The sequence below is a fragment of the Equus caballus genome, chromosome 4 (genome assembly GCF_041296265.1).
Source record: "Equus caballus isolate H_3958 breed thoroughbred chromosome 4, TB-T2T, whole genome shotgun sequence".
Classification (NCBI taxonomy): domain Eukaryota; kingdom Metazoa; phylum Chordata; class Mammalia; order Perissodactyla; family Equidae; genus Equus; species Equus caballus.
This window is the reverse complement of record NC_091687.1, coordinates 96,351,744-96,373,199: the sequence shown is the minus strand read 5'-3', so window position 1 is coordinate 96,373,199 and position 21,456 is coordinate 96,351,744. Positions and strand designations below refer to the sequence as shown.

General features: G+C 37.0%; 1 protein-coding gene across 4 annotated transcripts in view; it reads right to left on the bottom strand.

Annotated features, from left to right (window-relative positions):
- Nucleotides 1-21,456, bottom strand: part of TRIM24 (tripartite motif containing 24) — a 104,469-nt gene that overhangs the window by 61,987 nt on the left and 21,026 nt on the right. The window lies entirely within an intron of this gene.

The window sequence follows — 21,456 nt, the reverse complement described above, 5'->3', positions numbered from 1 at the left end:
GAAATTTGTACCTTTGGACCCTCATCACCCATTTCACCCACCCCAACCCCGCACCTGAGGCAACCACCAATCTTTTCTCTATTACCATGAGCTCGTATTCTAAGTTGTAATACAAATACACTGAGCACTAAACCAACACATCTTATCCATACTATGACTGGGCTCTTTTACAATATCTACTCTCTTCAAATTCATACCTGCTGTTACTAAACACAAATCAATTCCGTTTATGTTCATATTGGATTATGTATGTGTGTATAGATATAGATATGGATCTCCCACACCTAGCATATTAAAATGATAGATCATCTTCATAATTTTAAATGAGAAGCCCCTCCAGATAAACATCCTCATGCGCTACTCTTTTTATTGTTTAGCAACCAGTCTAGCAGTGGTTTTCAATTAGGGATGTGCAGAACCACATGGGAGATTTCTAAAAGAAAAAGCTCTGGACCTAGGGAATCAGGAATTCTGAAAGTGGAGCAGAGACATACTCCTTTTGTTTAAAATCTCTATGGTAGATTAAGAAACACTATTCTGTTTCCCTTTGATAAGTGCAAACAGTGTTCCTTTGGGGGGCAGGGGGAGAAGAATCATCTTTCATATGGTAAAAAAGAAAAAATTATGAATGCATTAAAATATGAATTTTTAATTAAATTTTTAAAAATCTAATATAAACCAGCACTGTAATTTGTACCAAGGAGACTGCAATAAAGTTCCAAGATATATATTTTTTGTAAAATGAAATGCATAAGAATGAACACAAAGTAATTCAAAGGTCAACTTGTATATACAGACAAGAAACAAAAATTTTAATTTAAAAAATCCATTTCACAATAGCAACAAAAACATATTAAGTACTTAAGAATAAATTTTTAAAAAATTTTAAAGCCACTGTGGAGAAAAATGTTAAGCCATATTTAGAAACATTTAAAAATAAGTAATGAAAAAACCATGTTCATGGTAGTAAAGACGTCAATTCTCCCCAAACATATCTATACAGTCAAGCAGTTTTCAATAACAATCCCAATCTATTTCAATAGAGTTTTGACAAGCTGGGGGGATATGCCTCCAAATAACAAGACTTACTATAAAGCTACAGTAATTACGGTGGTGTGATATTTATATAAGGATAAGCAAAAATGGAATAAAATAAATACCAGAAGCAGGCTCACATACGTGTACATTTTATGTATGACAGATGTGGCACTAGAAACCAATGGGAAAAGGAATGAATTTTTTATGGTGCTATAGTTCTCTACAGCAGGAGGGAGATGAAATTAGATCTCCACTTTACTCAATTCTAAATGTAATTCTTTAGGATAGATTCAGAGCCTTAAAACTTTTACAAGGAATACAGGAGAATATCTGTGTAAACTTAGAGCCAGAATAAACTTTTTAAAGCAAGAAACAAAAAGCAAGAGCATAAGGAAAACATTAATGAATTCAACTTCATTAAAGTTAAGAACTACAGCTAGTCAAAAGATTACCATGAAGAGACAGAAGACAAGCTCCAAACTGGGAGAAGATAAACCCAACAAATAGTACTGACAAAGAATAATTAAAATCTATAAAGACATGACACTGAATTTTATGAAAGACAAAGACTGAGTAAACATATTTTTCCTTATTCCTCCAGATAAGTATTGCTAAAAACTCTAGACATTCTATATAAAACAACTGTAAGAAGACTAAATTAAAGGTAGACAGACGGTGGCAGACTGGCTAGAGACCTCAGGACCCAAGGAATGACACAGTGGTGAGTTCACTGGGGTTTTTCTTTTAGTCTCACACATTCCAAAGTGGGTGCTCATGAAGCCATCATCTCAGAAACACCAAAAGGTGTAAACAAAAAAAGCCTGCTCTCTCCATCCAAAAAACCAGGAAAGGAAGGGGCAGCCTAGCAAGACAGAAAACTTTTAGACAATAACTACTCTACTCCAGCCAAACACCAAAGCAAAAACTGTGCTCCCTTTCCCATCAGCAAAGGCCCAATGGGAAGCCCAGACTTCTACCCTGACCAAGTAGAAACCAGGGCACCTGGGTGTGTCAGAGAAGCCTGGGGGAGAGCTGGGGTTTTGATCCCCACTGGTAGTGAGGCCCCCAGTACTGCCAATGGAGACCGTGTGAGACCAGCCCAGCTCCAGGGCCAACTGATTTTTGACACAGGCAAAAGCATCTTCATGCTGACAAGTACAAAATGCTGATGAAAAATATACTCTGTTCATGGATTGGAAGATTCATCATAGTAGAGATGTCAACTTTCCTCAAGTTGATCCATAGGCTAACATATTCCTATCAAAATTCTAAGTAAGATTTTTTGTAGATATAGACAAGATTATTCCAAGATTTATGTGGAAAAGGAAAGGAACCAGAATAGTTAAAGCAATTTCAAACAAGAAAAAGTGAGAAGAATCACCATCCAATTTTAAGACTTACATAGAGACAGCAATTGAGACAGGGTGAATAGCAGAAGAACAGACACATAGATGAAAGAAACAGAATACAGCATCCAGAAATACACCCACACAAGTAAGCAAAACTGATTTTTGACAAAAGTGTGAAAACAATTCAGTGGAATAAAAAATCTTTTCAACAAAGTGTGCAGGAGCAACTGGGTATTTATTCATAAGCAAAAAAATTTACATAAAATTTTAAATTTTATATAAAATTTACTCAAAGTGGATCAGATTTAAATATAAAACATAAAATTATGAAACCTTTACGAGAAAATCTTAAGGACTTAGGACTTGTTGAAGAGTTCTTAGACATCAAAAACACAATCCATAAAAGAAAAATATGGACAAATTTGATTTCATCAAACTTAAAAACTTTTGCTCTGCAAGAGCAAGAAAAAAGATGAAAAAACAAGCTATGCACTGGGAGAAAATATTTGCAAATCACAGATCTAACAAAGGATTCATATCTACAATATAAAAAGAATGCTCAAAACGCAACAGAAAAACAACCCAATTACAAGATGGGGAAAGGCCTGAAGAGACATTTCACTGATGAGTATATACACATGGCAAATAAGCACAAGATAAGACATTCCACATCACTAGCCATCATGTAAAAGCAAATTAAGATCATGATGAGATACCAGTACACAGCTATTAAAACAGCTAAAACAAAAAGTAATAACACCACCAAATGCTGGCGAAAATGTGGAGAAATTGGATTTCTCACACATTCTCAGTGGGAACGTAAAACGGTAGAGTTACTCTGGAAAACAGTTTGGCAGTTTCTTCACAAACTAAACATAATATTTATCATATGAATCAACAATCTCATTCCTGGGCATTCCAGAGAAATAAACTTTAGGTCCACACAAAAATCTGAACAAACATTTTAATTCAGTGCTGATATTCAAAACAGCCCCAAACTTGAAACAACCCAAACCTCCTTAAATAAATTAAAGGTTAAATAAACTGTGCTACACCCATACCATGGAATACTAGTCAGCAATAAAAGGGAACTAACTATTGATAAATGCAACAAATTGGATGGATCTTAAGGGTATCATTCTGAGCAAAAAAAAGCCAATATCAAAAGGTCACTTATGAACAATTCCATTTACATAGCATTCTCAAAATTATATGATTATAGAGATGGGAAACAGATTAGTCCTTTCTCTGAAATTAGGGACCATGGGGTGTGGGGCAAGGAGAGCATTAAGTATGACTACAAGGGGGTAACATGAGGCAGAGCTTTGGTGGTGATGAAATAGTTCTGTATCTTGATTGTGATGGTGGTTATATGAATCTACACATGATAAAGTGGCATAGAACTATACATACTATTGTACCCAATGTTTATTCCCTGGTTTTAATATTATACTATATTTATATAAGATGTAATCATTGGGAAAAACTAGGTACACAGGATTTCTCTGTAACTTTCAATAAATTTATTATTTCAAAGCAAAAATTAAAAAAAAAAACCTAAAACAAACTAACATTTATTAAGTGCTCTTCTTGTATGTACTGCTTTATCCTCACACGGATGAGGAAACAAGATCAGAGAACCTGGTTAACTTGACCAAGGTCACACACTAGTGGAGCTATGATTTGAATCCATAACTGACTGACCCCAGAGCACAGGCTCTGTACTACTACACTTTACAAAAATGTCTTAGAGGGGCTGGCCCCATGGCCGAGGGGTCAAGTTTGCCTGCTCTGCTTTGGCAGCCCAGGGTTTCGCCAGTTCAGATCCTGGGCGTGGACACGGCACCACTCATCAGGCCATGCTGAGGAGGCATCCCACATAACACGACCAGAGGTACTCACAACTAGGATATACAAACTATGTACTGGAGGGCTTTGGGGAGAAGAAGAGAAAAAAAAAAGAAGATTGGCAACAGATGTTACCTCAGGTGCCCATCTTTCTTAAAAAAACAAAAGCAGAATATTAAAAAAAAAGAATGGGGGCCAGCTCCGTGGCCGAGTGGTTAAGTTCGTGCGCTCTGCTGCAGGCGGCCCAGGGTTCGGATCCTGGGCGCAGACATGGCACCGCTCGTCAGGCCACGTTGAGGTGGCGTCCCACACCCCACAACTAGAAGGACCTGCAACTAAGATATACAACTATGTATGGGCAGGTTGAGGAGATAAAGCAGAAAAAAAAAACAAAAAAAAAAGATTGGCAACAGTTGTTAGCTCAGGTGCTAATCTTTAAAAAAAAAAAAAAGTCTTAGAAAACCATGGGTTAATATTACATCATTTTGACAGACAGGATATTAGTCCATGGAATTAAGAATCCAATTTATATATGGTGGTGAATGTGACCTAAATGAATTTAAACCTAAATAAATGCTAACTCAGTGATAATGTTTTTCTTTTCTTTTCTCTTTTTTTTTTTTGGTGAGGAAGATTGTCATTGAGCCAACATATGTGCCAATCTTCCTCTATTTTCTATGTGTGAGGCTGCCACAGCATGACCTACCTGATGAGCTGTGTGTAGGTCCGTGCCTGGCATCTGAACCCACAAACCCTGGGCCACTGAAATGGAGCACATGAGCTCAACAACTACATCACCAGGCTGGGCCTCAACAATAACTTAGTGGGAAAATGTAATTTCTATTCAACCAAGTCTGAGCACATTTATTCTTCTGCACAAATTGGTAGTGATCAGCATCCCAATATTACCTTCTAGAAACTGGAGTGATTGAAATCTGATTAACTAAAGAACAATAATTCTCTGGAAAGTGTGGAGATTTTTACTTTAAAGCTTTTATTTTTTTTTTTCCTTTTTCTCCCCAAAGCCCCCCGGTACATAGTTGTATATTCTTCATTGTGGGTCCTTCTAGTTGTGGCATGTGGGACGCTGCCTCAGCGTGGTTTGATGAGCAGTGCCATGTCCGCGCCCAGGATTCAAACCAACGAAACACTGGGCCGCCTGCAGCGGAGTGCACGAAGTTAACCACACGGCCACAGGGCCAGCCCTGAGATTTTTACTTTAGCCATTCATCACTGTGTACTTAATGGCCATGGTTGTTTCTTTTTGTTATTTATTTAATTAAGCTGACATTTTTTAATGGTGCATAACTTTCTTTAAGTCTGTTTTCAAATGTTACATTTGATGATGCCTGCACCCCCACCCACCTTCCTGCACAATTCATCCCTCTTAACCTGCTCTAATTCTTTTCTCCCTGGCACGTATCATCCTTCTATTTCATTTATTTATGTTTGGTGGCGATCCCAAGCAGAAGGCAAACTCCATGAAGGCAGAGATTTTTGTCTGTTCAGTTCACCAATATTCCAAAGCACCTAAAAATGTAGCTGGCATACAGTAGCGCTCAGTAAATATTTGGTGAATGTGAATATAAACTCCCTGAGTAATGCATACACCCTGTGATCTACAATTCCGCCATGGAGCAACTCTTATACTTCAGCATCAGGAGATCATTCAAGAATGTTCATAGCGGCATTTATCATAAAAGCCCACAGCTGGAAACAGTGCAAATGGCCATCAACAGTAGAAATAAAATATTGTGGCATATTCAAATAATAGAGTACTCTACAGCAATGAAATCAATGCACTTAAACAACGTATCAATATCCCTGAATCCCAAAAAATACAATGTTGAGTGAAGAAACTAAGTCCCAGAAGAACACAGATTATATTATATCTAACTCCATTAAAGTTCAAAAACAGTCAGATCCAAATAAAATGTTATATAGGAAAGCACACATAGCTGATAAACTATAAAGAAAAGCAGGGGAATGATTAACAGAAAATTCTGGATAGTAGCTATGCCTAGGAAGGAGAAAAGCAGCAGCAGCTCCTCTCCATCACTGACTTCAACCCACCTATCTCTCCTGAACCAAACTGCTCCCAAGGCCTAAGAAGAGCACGGGGAGATGGACGGGGGCAAATGAGACTTCAGGCCCAGTCAAAGACCTGCTGGCTTTCTCAGAGCTCCCTTTTGTCAGAGAGCCTGAGGAGTAGTAACCCTCACTCACAGCAACTCACCTCTAGTGCATTAACTACTATCCCCATTTTACAGATTAGGAAACTGACACCATGAGTTGCCCATGGTCATACAACTCCTAAGTGGCAAATCTGGGATTTGAATCCTGTCTAATGACAGGTCTTGCACACATTCTACATGGAAAGTACTTTTTTTTAAAAAAAAATGCAGCATGGACTTTAAAACCATATAGGCCTGGGATTATTCCACTTTACTGATTCCTCTATAACCCCTAACAATCTTTTAAAGCCTCTATTTCCTCTTCTGTAAAACAACAGTACGTGATAATCATGATGATAATGGTTACCATATTGAGAACTTGCCGTGTTCCAGTTATTACGCTAAATATTTCACGCTCATTAGGACAAGTTTGAGGCAGGATTTTTATAAGGATTATATAAATAAATATAAAAAGGGCCTACCTCTTTCTGGCTAGTACCTGGTAAACCTTTGCATTAAACTCTATGCCCTCCAATTAAAATCAGTTAACAGTCGATTTCTTCTGAAAAGATCAACACTACATCACGTACCTGATTCCCTCAGAGTATGATCTATTAAGGCTACAAATGAATTCTGAGTCATAGATGTACCTCTGCCTAACAAGGAACCATGGGACTAAACGATAGTGAATCTCAAATTTGCGTCTCTACCCAAACTTCATTCCCAAGCTCAAGAAGTACCTTATCAGCACAGAAAAACCAGGCACTGCATATTATACAGTAAACACTGGAGTACCTGTATGAAAAAAGTGATTCTTGGGGCAAGCCCCGTGGTCAAGTGGTTAAGTTCACGTGCTCCGCTTCAGCGGCCCGGGGTTTCACCAGTTCGAATCCTGGGCGCGGACATGGCACTGATCATCAAGCCATGCTGGGGTGGCATCCCACATGCCACAACTAGAAGGACCCACAACTAAAAATACAGAACTATGTACCACGGGGCTTTGGGGAGAAAAAGGAAAAATAAAATCTTAAAAAAATAACAAGTGATTCTTTTAACACACTATCCTGGAAATAGTGGGAATATGTGGAAACATAATTCAACTCCCATTTTTTAAAAAAGAAATTGTGAAATCTGAAAGGCAAGAAAGGAGTCAACTGTAACTAAAGAGAAATAGTAAAGCAAACGGACAAATGCTGTAAATTGCTTCTCTTTGCTGATACTAAAAGCTAAGGGTAAAGAATACATGTTGGGAACAAACTAAACAAGGAAACCACCTATTTATTAATCAAGTCAGTATTATATTTTTCTGCATTTTAAAGGAAAAGGACTATTCAAGTTGTATGTTCATCACCCATCTAAATGTAAGTTACCCATCTAAATGCAACTCTTGGACCACCCATCTCCACAAAAGAGATATATAAGGATTTAAAGCCTCTTATTACACACTGTGGATCACAGACACAAGTGAGTTGAATGACAGAACCATGAGAAGGATCATCACCAGTCAGGCAACTAGGTTTCAACATCTGAGAGAAAAACGAGAGGATCTATATAATGCAAGATAGCACTCTGTCCACATTCCTGTCAATACCATTGATGGCTTGCTACTTATACTTACATGTGTACACAGTCATGCGCTGTTTCAGTCAATAAGAGACCGCATATATGACAGTGGTCCCATTAGATTGATATCGTATAGCCTAGGTGTGTAGTCGGCTATACCATATAGGTTTGTGTAAGTACACTCTATGATGTTCACACAGCAACAAAATTGTATAACAAGACATTTCTCAGAATGTATTCCTGTTGTTAAGCGACACATGACTGTATAACAAAAGACCCAATTAAATGCTATCTACAAGAAATCCAATTTAAATACACACACAGGTTAAAAAATAAAAGGATGGAAACAGATACACATTCAAGCAATAAGCATATGAAAATGGAAGATTATAATATCAGACAGAGTAAACTACAGAACAAAAACTATTACCAGAAATAAAGTGGTGACAGTGTATAATGATACAGAGGTCAAATTCTCACTAAGACATATAATCCTAAATGTACATGTACCTAATTAACAGAGCTTCAGAACACATAATATAAAAATTAATAGAGCTGAAAAGAGAAACGGACAAATCCACAGACTAGTTGGAGATTTCAACTCTCTTCTCAGTAATCAATAGAGCAGAAGGCAGAAAATCAGAAAGGATATAAAAGACTTGAACAAAAGAATCAAATAACTTGATCCAATTGATGTTTAAAGAACACTGAATGTTAGCAGAATGCCTATTTTTTAAGTGTTTATCAAGATATAACAAGAACATTTACCAAGATAAAACATATGCTGGGCAATAAAACAAGTATGAACAAATTAAAAGAACTAAAAACATACAAAGTATGTTCTATGACCAAAATGAGATAACTTAGAAATCAGTAACAGACAGAACTGGAAAAATCCCCAAATATTTGGAAATAGGAAAACTTACTTCCAAATAACCCATGTGTTAATAAATAAGGTCTAAAAATCAAGGATCTAAGCTTCCACCTCAAAAACCTAGAAAAAGAAGAGCAAATTTTAATCCCAAAGAAAGTAGAAAGAAGGAAATAATGAGCAGAAAGCAATTAAAAAAAAAAAAGAAGAAGAGAGAATGGGAATGAAGAAAAAAAAATCAACAAACTCAAAGCCTGTTCTGGTTGGGGGGGTGTGGGGTAAAATTAACGAACCTCTAGCTAGACTGATCAAGAGAAAAAAATTAAAAAATAGAGGCCGTTTCTACGTATATTCTTTGTAACTTAAGAAAGTAGTATGGGAATATTATGATCAACTTAATTAAATGCATTGATTCTTTAAACGATACAATTATCGAAATCTTCTCAAGAAGAAACAGAAAACCTCTACAACAATTAAAGAAAATGAACTGGTACTTAAAACCTTCCCACAAACATAAGTCTAGACCTAGAAGGCTGCACTGGTGAATTCCATTAAAGATTTAAAGACGATAATACCAACTCTAAACAACTCCCTTAGAAAATAGAGGAGGGAATACTTCTCATCTCATTTTATAAGGCCAGTATTATCCTGATGCTAAAATCAGATACAGTCATTATGAGGAAAGAAAAGCATAGAGCAATATCTCTCATGAACAAAGATTTAGAAAATTATTAACAAATCACCAGAAAATCAAATGCAGAAATACATAAAAAGGATAATATATCATAATTGAGTAGGGTTTATTACAGAAACGCAAGGTTGGTTGAGCATTTAAATCAATCAAAGTAATTCACTACACAGTAGTCCCCCATCTCTTGGTCCCCTGTTACCTGCGGTTTTGCTTTCCACAGTTTCAGTTATCTGCAGTCAACCTCCGTCCAAAAACATTAAATGCAAAACTTCAGAAATAAATAATTCCTAGTTTTAAATTGCACACCTTCTGAGTAAAGTGATGAAATCTTGTACTGTCCCACTCCCTTCCACCTGGGATGTGAATCATCCCTTTGTCCAGTATATTGCACGCAGTATAGGCTATTGGCCCATTAGTCACTCAGTAGCTGTCTCCATTACCAGATCAACTGTTTGGCATCTCAGTGCTTGTGTTCAAGTAACCCTTATTTTACTTAATAATGGCTCCAAAACCAACTTTATTAGTAGTCACTGTTGTTAATCCTTTACTGTGCCTAATTTATAAATTAAACTTTATCATAGGTATGCGTGTATAGGAAAAAACACAGTATATGTAGGGCTTGGTACTATCCATGTTTCAGGCATCCACTGGAGGTCCTGAAACGTATCCCGCATGGATAAGAGGGTACTAGTGTATTGAGAAAATAAAGGAAACACCATATCATCATCTTTGAAAAATTCAACACCCATGCAAGATAAAAAACTTCCAGCAACCTAGGAATAGAAGGAAACTTCCTCTACCTGATAAAGCCCACGTGTGAAAATTCTACACCTAACATATTCAAGCATCAAATACTGAATACTTTCTGGTCTAATTGAGAAGGCAAGGATGTCCACTCTCATAACTCCTATTTCAAGCTGTTTTAGTTAGTACAAAAAGGCAAGATAAAGAATAAAAGGCAAACAGGTTGGAAAGGAAGAAGTAAAATTGTTTATATTTATAGGTATATAATAACTATGTATGTAAAAAACCATTAGGCATCCACACACACACAAAAAAAGCCACATGAAATACTTAGGGATACTTTAAACAAAATATGTATAAGACCCAGATAGTGAAAACTATAAAACAAAAATTAAAGAGCACCTAAATAAAGAAGATATTAAACATGTTCTTGGATTGGAACAATCAATAAGGTTAGGATGTTTCTTCTCCGCAAAGTGAGCTAAAAATTCAGTGCAGTTCCCAATTAAAATCCCAGCAGGCTTTTTGTAGAAACTGACAAACTGATCCTAAAATTCATATGAAAATGCAAAGGACCAAGAATAGAAAAACAATTTGTAAAAATAACAACTTTGGAGGATTTATGCAGTCTGATTTCAAGACTTACTATAGAGCTACAGCAAGCAAGACAGGGTAGTAGTAACATAAGACCAGAAATACAAACAATGGAACCGAACAGAGTCCAGAAATAGACATATACATATAGAATATATAACAAGTACTTAATCACTGTCTCAAAAGGGTGGACTGAGAGAAAATATAAAGAGCAAGAATTTTATAGAAGTGATACATAGAACAAATTTTCCAAAATGAATGAATCTCCAGTGGAATAAAAAGAAACTACATCTAGATATATCAACCTAAAACTGCAGAAACCAACGACAAAGAGAAAAATCTTAAAAGCAAAGAAAAAAGATAGACTACCATCAAAAAAGGCAAAAAATTGATAGCCTGATTCTCATCAGCAACAACGGAAATCAAAAGACAGTAGAAAGATGTTTTCCAAGTGATAAAATAGCTGCCTAACCAGAACTCCAAACCCAGCAGAAATATCTTTAAATATCAAATAAAACATAATAGTTGAAAGATAAACTGTAACACTAGATAATAAAATTCAACACTATACTGTTGCCAATTTGGAATATTTTTATGCTCGCTAGTTCATTAATTTTTAGAGTTTACTTTTTTATTTTAGTATAAACTCATTTTTGAATATGTGAAAGATTTACATGTTTCAAAAGTCAAAAAACATATTAAAAAGTATACCAGATTTCACTTCTCTTCCTATCCCTCTACCCATTTCATTCCCTCTACCCCACTTCCCTATAGGTAACCATGTTTACTAAACCATGCTTCCGGTTTATCCTTCCAGTAACTTATTTTTTTCTTTTTCTTACCCCAGAATTCCTTTTGCAAAATATTTATATTTTTTCATACATAAAAAGTAACACTACTATATACATAGTAGTAAGCTTGCTTTTGTTCAGTATATCCTGGCAATTACTCCTTATAAGTAAATATATATCTTCACTCTCTTCCCCACATTGTATGGATATATCCAGGCTACACAGCCAATTCTCTCTGGTGGCTTAATTTCAATCTTTTGCTTTTACAAATGATGATGTAACGAATAACTCTGTCTACACATCCCTTTTGTCAGGTGTACCCTTAAATAGATCCCTAGAATTGGTTTTGTGGGTTAAAGGATAACGAGATCCGCAATTTTGTTGGAAACTGCCAAACAGACCCTCGTTAGAAGGGAATGACAATACTTACTTCCTCAAAGTCTCTTAAATAAGAGCATGTTAACAAATTTTTGGATTTTTGCCTTATAGGTGAGAAACAGTTATCTCAGTATAGTTTTAATCTGTAAACTCCTTATCAAGGTTTAACATCTTTTCATGAGGGTTATTTGCATCTGTATTTAGTATATTGTCAGGTTTTCTTTTAAATAAAAACTGCAAGGTAATTTTAAACTACATTCAGTAGAATTTATTGTTAAGAATAATATTGGTAGCATTATTATGAAAGTAATAAATTTTCTGTAGATAAAGGAAACATAATTGTGTTAATGTTATTAGGACAAAGATTATCAGTGGAAGAGAAAGAAATACAAATGTAAAATCAAAGAAGTCAAGAAAAAACACTGAAGTATAAAACTGACTTGGAAACATCAATACGCACAAATGAATTTTTCAAAATCTATTTCCTGGGGGCTGGCCCAGTGGCACAGTGGTTCTGCTTCTCAGCGGCCTGGGGTTCGCCAGTTTGGATCCCGGGTGCGGAAATGGCACTGCTTGGCAAGCCATGCTGTGGTAGGCATCCCACGTAGAAAGTAGAGGAAGATGGGCACAGATGTTAGCTCAGGGCCAGCCTTCCTGAGCAAAAAGAGGAGGTCTGGCAGTAGTTAGCTCAGGGCTAATCTTCCTCAAAAATAAATAAATAAATAAATAAATAAAATTGTTGTCCTAAAAAAAAATATTTCCTAATTCTGTCAAGTCTCAAAAGTTTTAGAAATGATCACATCTCAGGAGCATCCCAGTCATTTGGCTTCTAAACACCATTCCCCCACTAAAGGGAAAAAGTCATTGATTCCAAGTCTGTAGCCAATTTGTGGTGCACGGTGACATTGGGATTATCTTATGCTAGAAGGCAGGGAAGAGTGAAAGAGAAAGAGGGTTGCATCAAAGTGAGACAGTTTGAAGGGCAAAAAGGAATAATGACTGAATAAAATGCATTCAATATAAAAAAATTTATGAGTTCATATGATACTCAACAAACAAGTCCTTTGCCACCAATGGTGGTGACAATGACCCTAAATCTGCATCTCTGAAAATTAATTAAAAAGAAAGAATTACATGTTTTTCTTGCAATTATATTAGGAACTAGGCAGCCCAGTTAGTGAGGAAAAACTCTTATCATAAAGAAGAATGCAGTCACTGAAATTAGAAAGATCACCATTTTGCAGCCCTTATGAAGAAACTGATTGATTTAGCACCAATAACATTAAAACCACTATGGAAAAGTTGATGGGTAACTGAAGTCACATGGTTCCCAAGTATCACCTCACAATTGACTTACTAATTCCCAAAGGGAAAAACAACTTTATAACATGATCTGGCCAGTCAAGCTCAATACTATTCTACTACCATATCTGACATTTGCTTCCTGATGTAATACAATAGGAAGAATATAGCATCTTTCATGAAGTATTTTTACCTAACAAGGTTTAACTTGAATTTAATCAACTCAACTTCTAGTTGAAAAGAATGACTTAAAGAGCAAATGAGGAAACATCACACAAAGCCAGAATGCAAAGTATTTTACAATCCAACTGACTGAGTCTCTCCACCAAGTCCAAATAATAGAAATAAAGGTAGGAGGGACTGGCCCAGTGGTATAGTGGTTAAGTTTGCATGCTCAGCTTCAGCAATCTGGGGTTCGTGGGTTTGGATCCTGGGTAAGGACCTGCACACCACTCATCAGGCCATGCTGTGGCAGCATCCCACATACAAAATAGAGGAAGACTGGCACAGATGTTAGCTCAGGGCCAATCTTCCTCAAGCAAAAATAGGAGGACTGGCAACAGATGTTAGCTCAGGTCCAATCTTCTGTACCAAAAAGAAAAAAAGAAAGAAAGAGAGGAGAGGGACCCAGATTAAGATTAATTCTAGATTAGGAAAAACTTAAGAAATATAATAACCAGGGGTCGGCTGGTGGTGCAGCAGTTAGGTTCATGTCTTCTGCTTTGGCAGCCTGGCGTTTGCCGGTTCGGATTCCAGGTGCGGACCTAGCACTGCTTGTCAAGCCATACTGTGGCAGGCATCCCACATAAAAAAAAAAACAGGAAGATGGGCAAGGATGTTGGCTCAGGGCCAATCTTCCCCAGCAAAAAGAAGACTGGCAGCAGATGTTAGCTCAGAGCTAATCTTCCTCAAAACAAACACACACAAAACAAAAATAAACATAAAAGAAATACAATAAGCAAATGTGATAGCAATTCCTTGACTGGATTCTGGTTTGAACAAAACAACTGTAAAGAACATTTTTGGGACAGTGGGTAAATATGAAGATGGACTTGTATTAGAAAATAATAGCTAATTTAGTTAGCCATGATAACGATATTGGGATTATCAAGGTGATCACACTTAAGTCTTAGAGATGTGATTTAAAGTATTTGAAGATGAAATGCCAAATCTGTGATTTACTTTAAAATAGCAGCCAAAATGGCAGCAAAGGATGTCATAAAACATAGCAGCTTCAGAGACTGGTCCCTCCACCAAAATAACTATTAAACTGGAAAAAAAAAAAAAGATCAATTAGAATCGACTATTTCAGAATTCTGGAACTCACTCAGACATTTATAGCAACTGGGAAAGTGCTTAATGAAGAAAGAGGCTGCTGAACTTTTTAAGATAAAGCTGCTTGCATGAACCAGCTACCATGTTCAACTCCTTAATCCTGCCACAATGTGGGAATGATAACCCACATTCCTAAGGTGGCCGGCTAGTGCCAGGGTGGACAGTAAGGGCTTTGTATCCTAAAATTTGGGGGCTGTGTGCTTTGGTCAGTGTGGGGGTTCTCTGAGGGCCAGCTGAGTTGCCTGGCTTTAACTGGCTTCCCCAGGCTGTGGCAGCTTCTCTGGTGGCATCATAAGAACATTTAAAGAGGCATATACACTTTTTTTAACCCATATGTTTAAAGAAACCTCTGAGATGTCACAGGCTGAGTGCCAAGATAACAGGTCAGTAGCAAACACATCAAGTAATGCTTTGGAAAAATAGTTTGGACAAGTCACTATATGAATAGACAACTGAGAACCAGCCGTGATGGCCTAGTGGTTAAAGTTTGGCGTGCTCTGCTTCAGTGGCCCAGGTTTGGTTCCCAGGCGCAGAACCACACAATTCCTCTGTCAGTAACCATGCTGTGGCAGCAACTCACATAGAAGAACTAGAAGGACTTACAACTAAAATACGTAACTACGTACTGGGGCTTTGGGGAGGGAAAAAAGAGGGAGATAGGCAATAGATGTTAGCTCAGAGGAAATCTTTCCCAGCCAAAAAAAAACCCAAAAGAACAACAAAAAACAAATAGACAACTGAAGACCTCAACAAACGACAAAATCAATCCTTGAGGAGAGGAAATATCTGAGTTCCAGAGTTACCACAACATAATAATCAAAATACCCAGCCCTCAACAAAAAGTTACAAAGCATAATACAAAGAAATGAGGAAATATGCCTCATTCTTAAGAACAAAGAATTTTTCAGAAATGGCAGATTTGAACGGGCAGAAAAAAGAATCAAACAAACCTGAAGATAAGGCAATTACAATTATCCAGTTTGAGCAACAGAATGAAAAAAGAATGAAGAAAACTGAACAGAACTTGAGGGACCAGTGAGATACCATTAAACATACCAACATACACATCATGGGAAGCCCAGAAGGAAGAGAGGGAATGAAAGGGGCAGAAAAAATATTTGAAGAAATAATGGCTGGAAACTTCCTAAATTTGATGAAAGACATTAATCTACAAATCGAAGAAGCTCAACAAACTCCAAACAAGATAAACCCAAAGAGATTTCGTTACTATGGTAACTCTAGAAGTCTAATTTTCCTGCTCCTCAGAGATTGCCGAGTTTTGCTCGTTCATGGCTGGAATCACAAATCCATTTGTGATTTTTCCAAACTATTTTGCAAAGTGTGTAAGTATTCCTTGTTAATTGTGGTCACCGAAGTTTCTGTTCCAGGCTATCTGATGCCCAGCCAGTAACCTGACAAAGATTTCCTTAAATGTCTGGCTCCAAAAGGGAAGGGAGGTACTGTCTCTTTAAATCTCAGCAAACTTCACTGTCCAGCTCTCAGGGATACATCAGAGCTACCAAAACATGCAACCCAGAATTTAAGAGCAGCAGGCTCTCTCTTCATCAAGCACTCCCTAGTTCTTTTATGAGTTTGATCAAGGTTCAGAGTCTGAAATAGTTGATTCTGGTCATTGTTTCCAGTTTACTGGCTATTGCACTGAAGAGACCAACCCCTAGAGAGTCCTACTTTGCCATTTTGCATGGTGTCACTTTGACTTCACCAAAACTTAAAACTACTGTACATCAAAGGGCACTGTCAAGAGGGTGAAAAGACAACCTAAAGAAAGGGAGAAAATATTTGCAATTATATATCTGATAAGACTTCAACATCTAGAATATATATAAAATCCCTACAACTCAACAACAAAAATTCAAAAATGGGCAAAGGACATGAATAGACATTTCTCCAAAGAAGATATACAAACAGCCAATAAGCATGTGAAATGATCCTCATCATTAGTCATTAGGAAAATGTAAATCAAAACCACTATAAGATACCACTTCACACTCACAAAGATGGCTATAATCGAAAAAAAGGGGAAAACATGTGGCAGCATCCCACATACAAAACAGAGGAAGACTGGCACAGATGTTAGCTCAGGGCCCATCTGCCTCACCAAAAAAAAAAAGTCAAGGATGAAGTTTTAGCATAGTACATTTAAACCCATACTGAACATATAGAAAAAGGGAAAGCATATAAATAATGAACTTTTCCACAGTCAACTTAAATATTAGTAAACAGTATTTAGTAACTAAATACTGCCAGGGGTATGATTTTAAGAGACTTTTTCTACTTTAAAAATATTTTATCTTGACATATTAATCAACATACCTCTCACAGTTTTCTTTTTTAATTTTGCTAAAACACGTACAAAGTTCTTCTTAAATTACAGTATTACAAGAATTATTATAGAAAACAGGAATTCCCTGTGTCCAATCGTACAATGGAAGACGGTGGATGAGCCCCCATCCAAATCTTTCCCTCTTCACCATAACATTTATTTCTATTAGTTTTCCATTAAGTCAAACTATTATGAACATTTAATAATACTCACAACTAAGCCACAGAGCATATTACAATTATATTTCCTTTCTCAAACAATTTTGTTCTTAGCAATTAACAGTTCTTGCATTTTTCAATTTCCTTAGTTTTTAGGTATTCATCACTAAATCAGCCCCAAACTTTCCAACAGAACTGCAAATTCCTTTCAATATGTTCACATATATCAAGTAATATATGAATTTTACTTTTGTTTCCTCAGATGTATCCTTCTCTGAAATCTGAAGTCCTTCCTCCAGTTCCAATCTTTCTCAAGCCTGCTGCAAGCTGCCATCCAGGATTTTCCTTCATCATTATCCTAGGAATTACTGCCTAATGACACTAACATCATTATCTATTTGCTTTATGCCACACAAAATCTAAATAGTTTCGAGTAACCATGCCAATATAACCACTAAAAGTAGGCCACAAAATGAAATATAAGATTTCTTTTTCTGTTTAGGATATTCTACATTCTACAGATGCACAATTTATATTGTGATTTAAAATCAGTTGAAAAAACACTTTACTATGTTAGTAAAACTACCTGGTTGATAATATATAGTGTTCATTTGTTTGGGGATTTTTGTGGGGGGGAGGAAGAGAAGAGGGGCCAACACTTTAAGTTTTATTCGTTATCTAACGCATTTGTATTGATCCAAAACTCAATACAATTACATTTACACAAATCTAGTTTTCAGCCCTAATCCTTTTCGTATTCTCTCTTGCCTGCATTGATGCCATTTTTAGTTTTTTGTATTTTTTTTGAAATCTAATCATATATTTTCACTCTCTTTTGCTCTCTCACTCATTTCTTATTGTTACTGAGATACTGTTGCTTTTAGGCCCTTTTAATGGAGAGAGCTAACACACACACACACACACACACACACACGATTTCACCCCATTTTCCATAAAAGTTAGCATATAATACACATTCTTCTACACCTTGCCATTTTTTACTCAACAATACATCCTGGAATTCGCTCCACAGCAGTATAGTGATCTTCCTCATTTCTCTTTTACATCTGCACAGTGATATACCATAGTTTATTACATCAGTTATCTATTGCTGGTCATTCCAATCTTTCATTATTGCAAACAATGCTGCAACAACCCTGCACATGCTTCATTTTATACTTTTGCAATTCTATCTTGGGTATATATTCCTAAACATGAAGAAGGCTGAGGAAATGAGGAAATGCATTTGCAGTTTTGCTAGATGTCACCAAATTCCATTCCATATACGTTTTACTATTCTGTATTCCCATCAGCATTATTGCTGAGTGTCTTACTTTGCCCACAGTTTCACCCAAAAAGTCTAATGCTGAGCTATTTTTTTGCCATTCTGGCAGGTGAAAAAATGGTATGTCACTATAGTTTTAAGTTGTATATCTCCTTATGAACATACTGTCATGTTTAAGGACCATCTGCACTTTTCTGTGGACCTCCTATATATAGTTTACTGTGTTTCTATCAAGTTGTGAGTCTGCTTAACTTTTAGAAACAATTTAAATAGGAGGATAAGATCTTTAGATACAAGTTGCAAATATTTCTCTTGGTTTGTCATTTGCCTTTTCACTTGCTTTATGGTACTTACTGTATTGTAACTGTTTCCATTTCACATATTAAAATTTCTCAATTTTTTTTCTTACTGTTTCTAGATTTGAGAAAATGCTGGGAAATTTTCCCCCTATTCCCAGGTTATAAAGGCATCTACTGCTGTTTCCTTTTAGTACTTCATTTTCTACATTGTAGAACTCTGGATCAATTTGGAATTTATCTTGGTATACAATAAGAGAATTGGATCAAATGTTATCTTCCCAGTTGACCAAGGAGTTGTCCCAATAATAGATATTAGAAGTTATTTCCTTTCCACCTGTGATTTCGGGTGCCATTTTTATAATATACTGACTTTTCATATATATTAGGTCTATTTTTGGATTTTTCTCTCATGCTTCTTGGGTCTGTCTACTCATTCACCAGTACTATGCTACTTTAATTACACAGCTTTTATATGTTTTAATATCCCATCCTTCCTGTTAAAAACAAAGAATGCCTTTTCATTGGGCTCAAGTCCACTTTTAAATCTTTCAGAAGTGTCTGACCATTTTCATCATGGAGATTATATGTGCAAGATTCTCAGAAGTTTTAATTGAATTCTTAGTAACAACAGCAATGGAATATCCCATTATATCTTCTAATTGATTACTATTATAACGTGAAGGGTATTGATTTCTCTATAATTTTATACCCTGCAACTTAAATTTTCATACTATTTGTAGTAGTTTCATATATACCTGAAAACAGAGTGGAGATAATGGGCCTCCTTTTTTTGTTTTCAAATTTAACACCTCTAGAGTTTTCCTCATTAAAATGCAGGCTTTTGAGATGAAGAAAATCTAATGTTTTTTAAGTGTCTATAAATTCCTATTTTATTGATTATTTTTCACATGAAGGAGACTTGAATTTTGCCAAATGACTTTTTTTTTTTTTTCCAAGGAGACAATCATACAATTTTTCTCCCTTGCTCTAAAATCCAAATATGGACCCTTGCATTCCTAGAATCTTCATCATTTTTTAATATATTGTTTGGTTCTGCTTCTTAATATTTAACTTTTAATATCAATATGCATCAGTCACACTGATTTATAGTTAGTATATTTGTGAAATATTTGCTAGGCTTTAGCATTGATGTTATAAATGATTCACAAAAAAGAATTCAGAAGTTTAGACGTTTTCCTTCCTTTTCTATATCTTGGAACAACTGAAGGGGCACTGAGATCATCTGATTTATTGGACCTCCACTATGAAACCAACCTTATGTAGGAGAGCCATTTGCTGGCACTTTCTCTGTTTCTTCTATGGAAAGTGGCGTGCTTACTTTGCCTCTCTCTACTGGGGTCACTTGTGATAAACCGTTTTCCTGTAAAATGATCCTTTTCATCATCAATTTTCAAATTTATTTGGATACATTTTCACAAAGTTATCTTTGCTAATATTTAAATTTCCTGTTTTGATAGTTACTTTCTTGATGTATTAAAGGTTTCTTCTGCTTTTCAAAAAATTAGTTGGGGGGGGCCAGCCCCATGGCCAAGTGGTTAAGTTCGCATGTTCCACTTCAGCGACCCAGGGTCTCTCGGGTTCAGATCCTGGGCATGGACCTAGCACCACTCATCAGGCCATGCTGAGGCAGCATGGCACGTAGCAGAACTGAAAGGACCTGCAACTAGTGTATACAACTATGTACTGAGGGGCTTTGAGGAGAAGGAGAAAGGAAAAAAAAAATTGGCAACAGATGTTAGCTCAGGTGCCAATCTTTAAGAAAACAAAACAAAAACAAAAACAAATCTTAGGGAGCTGGCCCCATGGCATAGTGGTTAAGTCTGGTACCCCTGGCATTGGCAGCCTGGGTTTGTGGGTTCGGATCCCAGGCACAGACCTACACCACTCATCAAGCCATGCTGTGGTGGCAACCCACATACAAAATAGAGGTAGACTGGCATAGATGTTAGCTCAGAGCGAATCTTCCTCACCGAAAAAAAGAAAGAAAAATAGAAACTTAAAGTAACATCAGCAACATGGTGGAGGGAGCTGTTCCCTTTGTCTCTCTCCCTTCAAACTACAACTAAATGGATATTCATTGATCAGCAGAGGATACCCACACAGCACATCAGGATGCCAGAGAGAACCGTGCAGCTATACATTTGAAGGAGGATGGACTACCTCCAGGGAGGCTGTGAAGACAGGTGAACACTCTCTGGTCTGCCAGCAGCCCTTTACATGTGCGCCACTGCTCTCCTGGCTGGAGCACCCATAATATCGCTGCAGCCCCAAGGTGGAAGCATGCCTTGGCACGAATGTGGAAATAGATGACAGCAACCCTGAGCCATGCGTGGTCACTTTCTCATCTGGCGGGAGAGCCCACAAAGCCACCACAATCCCAGGGAGCAGCTCAGGCTCGGGACCAGTGCGGAGGTCCCACTCACCGAAGCACAACAGCTGGTAAGACCTAGGAGAAGATGGCAGTGGATCTGTGTGCCAGCGCAAATGAGTTCCTGGCTGCCAAGAACCCCCACAGTACCACTGCAGTCCCAAAGGGGGGAGCATGTCTCAGCAGGACTGTGGGAACAGGTGGCAGTAGCCCTGAGCACCTGCATGATCACTTTCCCATTAGATAGGAGAACCTACAGGGCTGCTGCAGACCCAAGGAATGGCCCAGGCTCAGAGAGTCACA